Here is a 4,373-nt window from a genome sequence, read left to right on the forward strand (position 1 = left end):
TTGTAATGATTCAAATGCAGGGGAGGGGACAATGAAATATAGTCACAAATGTTGAATAAAAACCACACATCATTTTCTATTCCTGTCCAGTCCCTAGCCCCATCTCTATGAGGGGGTATGTTCACTCATTTCTCACTTTGTCCATATCATGGATCAGGAGTTACTAAGCTATCTTTTTCATCACATTTGATTGCCTTTATTCCCACAAACTGAATGACAATAGAAGCAAATTTAAATACTGTGGTGTATTTAGATTAACTTGGGCTTAGGACAGAGAGAGGAAGTAATGATGGAGTGAGTATATTAATTTTATCCATAATTGTTCCAAAATTATGCTTGAAAAAGGCCCAGTTCCTTTTCAAATTTAATATAAAGCAAAATATTCTGTCATATATTAGGTCTAAAATGATAACTACATCTATTACAGCAAATTTATGATATTAGATATTTTAAACATATTTTATTTATTATTTTTATTTTATGTGTATGAGTGTATTGCCTGCATGTATGTAAATGCACCCATGTCATGCAAGCCCACACATGGAGGTCAGATCTTCTAGAACTGGAATTACGGACAGGTTTTAGCAGCCATGTGGGTGCTGGGAATCAAACTCAGGTCCTCTGTAAGAGCAGCCAGTACTTTTAATCACTGAGCCATTTCTCCAGCCCCTTATAATATTACATCTTAATTATATTAGTTTGTCAGCACTCTAAAATGACCACATGACCTTAGTGTCTAAGAAACACACTCTTCTTATGATCTTTGGTTTTGTGTAATAAATAGATTTCATCATAGTGTACTAGAACTAATTTTACAGACTAAATTTCTTTAAAGATAATTGTGGTGTCCAAATTTCATTCTGCTGTATCAACTGCATGCAGAAATTTGCTCCTACAATTTTTAAAGTCATGCAGAGGTATAAGTATTTGGTGGAAAGGCTATTTTCAGGGAACAAGCACAGTTAAAAGAAGGTACAGGCAGTGGTCCCAAATTTTCACCAAGCCTGTTCCCATCCCAGGAATGGAAACAGAAATACTTCTTTTCTACAGAAGTAGTCACAGTACTCAAGACAAGCTCTGTAACCACAAATGATTAATGTGTCCAATCCTTCTAAATCTGGATATCATCCAGGGCATGTCCCATGAACACACAAAGGTCAGACAATTTCTAGGCTGTACTCAAATGATCAGTTGCATCAGCTGGTCATGTGTTATATTCTCAAAGTGACCTTTCTCATGACTCGCATTTGAAGCAACTTATAAAAGTCGTTCCATATGTCAAACTTCATTTTGCTCAATTTTCTCCTGGTTGAAAATTGACACTAAAGATGTTTTGTCTTTCAGAACACTTTCCTTTGGGAGCCAAAAGCCTGATGATGTATAATCCTTCCTGAAGGTTTTATGGCAAGACTTCACAAAGCAAACATTTTTCCACCTTATGTTATATCACCCTGACAAACAGAAATGCTGAGCCATTTAATTACCGAGCCTGTCTGACACATCCAGAAAGTCAAATATTCTGGCAGCATCTAGCTGAAGGGGAAAAATGCACTGAATTCCCAGAGTTACTTGTCAAGACAATGACACCAAAGAAACTAGTAAATAATCTGGTGGGCCCAACAGCAGACAGTCTCAGGTGCTAGAATGCTCCCTGAGGCTCTGTGTCAGTACCATTAGCCTTGCAATCCTGTATCCCAGTATGCTAACACTTTGCTTGAGCTTCAGGCTGAGTTGTCAGGAGAAAGCAAGCATAGGTCAGAACAGTCAGCAAGACACATGTCCATGCCATGAGCTGGTCTACATTCTACAGAAACTTCCAGATCTAGAGTTTAGACACTTAATTCCCAAACCAATACAGATACAGGAAGGCAGCTGACTAGTCCTCCCTCAAAACTCCAAATGTGACAGACAATGCCCAGGAATCCTGTTGTTTCGAAGCTCCAACACATCATCACAATGTGTCCCTTACCTTTATTAAATGTCTTTTCCTCCTTTGAGAACAATTAATTCCTATAATAACTTTTAGCCCATTTTATAGTAGTAACTAAAAAATATGAAATTCATTCTTTAAACAGTTTTGATTTGCATCTTTGTTTTCTCATTATCTCTTTTCTGCCAATCATTATAATAAAAAGAAAGGAAAAGTACACCTGCTGTCAAGGCAGGCGCTGCTGTAGGCCCTAGAATGCTGTGGGAATGATAGATAAAGTCTATCACTCACTGCTTAAAAGAAATTATATTCCAGTTGGGAGGTTAGAGAACAAAATAGACGTATAAAGGAAAAAATAAGGAGCTGGAGAGATGGCTTAGTAAGCAATAACACTTGCTGTGCAAGTATGAAGACCTGAGTTTGAATCGCCTGGACTGAAATGAAGAGCTGGCAGTGGCCCTGCATATAACCCCAGCACTGTCAGGGGTGGAGACAGAAGGATCAGGATTGCTGGGCTTGCTGGCTATGTCTGGAGGGGTACCTGTTCCTCTGAGGGGAGGGACCTGCTGCAGAGAATTGGCTGTGGAGAGTTAGCACAGAGGGAGGAGAGTTGGCACCATCTTGGAAGCAAGTGGCCTGGAAATAATGGCCCCAGTGTCTCGCCCATGTGGACTTGAGAGGGGGCATTTACCAACCTGGGGAGACCTCAGGCCAATGAGGCAATAAAGCTAATGGAGACTGTGAGCAGGGTATAGAGACAACATGGAATGGTGGGCCGCTGAGCCACAGAGTGGAATGGGGCATCAAGTGTTCACCGTTGTAAGATACTCTATTCATGTGCCTCGAATATAAACTGTGAAAAATTCAGATAAAAGTGTGTTATATGGTTTGTCTGATAGCACCAGGATCAAGGGACCCTAAGAGAATGCAGGTGACACTAAACCAGCCTAGCAACAGGCTCAGGGAGAAATTCCGTGTCAAGGGACTAAGGTAGAGAGTGACAGAGTAGGATGTGGAATGTTTCCTGACTTCTGTATGTGCATGCACAGGTGTGAGAATTCACACATATGCGTGTAAATATGTGATATGCCCAAACCACACTACACACACACACACACACACACACACACACACACACTCATACAAACACATACATTAAAAAGAGAAAAATGAGATCATTTGGGGTCTGTTAGTGCTCTGAATAAAATAGAATAATGCCAAGAGTGAGAGGATGGTGCCAGGGCTGGAGCTTTTCATGTGTTCATTTTAAAATAAATGGTTTTTTTTTTTTTTTTTTGAATTCAAAACAAGAACAAGGAAAATGTTGAAAAATGAAAGTAAAGAAAGAAAGAACATGTCCAAAAGGCCCAAAACAGAAATGGGCATGGATGTGTTTTTGGAAAGAAAGGACAATATGGCCAGAGATTAACGAATGTTGAGCACCAATTACTTTAGAGAATGAAGTCTGTTGATTCCACATCATGCTGTCCTGTGTCCATTAGAGAGAGCTTAAAAATGTATATAATAAGGCCCATAGAGTCCAATTTGTGTCCCCAAATGTCCTTTGGCATGGGTCCATTCAATGAAGCCTGGTTAACCTACTAAGAGGTGTATCCTTGAAAGAGATCAAAACAATTGCAAAAAAAATGCAAAAATTCAAATAAGTGAAGTTTTTTATTTTATTTTATTTTATTTGGTCTTTTTGAGATAGGGTCTCCCTGAAGCCCCAGCTGTCCTGGAACTCACTATGTAGACCAGGCTGGCCTTGAACTCACAGAGATCCTCCTGCCTCTGCCTCCCTAGTGCTGGGATTAAAGGCGTGCGCCACCACACCCGGCCTCAAATAAGTGAAATTTTTAAAAGAAGAGCAATAGCTTTAAAAGTAAGTCTAGTCTCTGACCTGTAGGCCTCCCCTCCGGGACCAACCCAGCTCCAAAGTGCAGTCCCCAGGAGCCCTTGGGGCTGCTTCCCGCCCCCACCTGCCTTTGCATCTCTGGTAGCATGGCCACCAGCTGCCCTAGACCAGCAGCTTTCCCAGGCCTGGCTCCCAGGCCAGTCCAATCCCCAAATTCCTGAGGCCAAAATCTTTCTTGGAGGGATCCAGACATTAGGAGAAAGGCTGAGAGCATCTGTACCTCATATGAATTGGGCCTCTGTGGGAACTCCTGAAGACAAAAGCAGTCTGGCCACTCCAATATAAAATCAAAAGAGAGAACCAGAAGCTTAGACAAAGCAGCTTCTCAAGCCCCAAAAGTAAACGATAAAGACATAAAGTTCACAATAAAAAGCAAACCTAAACGTGAAGGCTTGAGTCTCACACAAGAATCAGGAACTACAAAAGAAATCCACATGTCAAAATCACAGAGAAAGAATAATAACATGAAAAACCAAAATAACATATCCCACCAAACACCAACTGTCCTCTAGAGGAGTATAATGAGAA

This window comes from Nannospalax galili, unplaced genomic scaffold, assembly GCF_000622305.1.
Source record: "Nannospalax galili isolate Female #2095 unplaced genomic scaffold, S.galili_v1.0 scaffold27, whole genome shotgun sequence".
NCBI classification, from domain to species: domain Eukaryota; kingdom Metazoa; phylum Chordata; class Mammalia; order Rodentia; family Spalacidae; genus Nannospalax; species Nannospalax galili.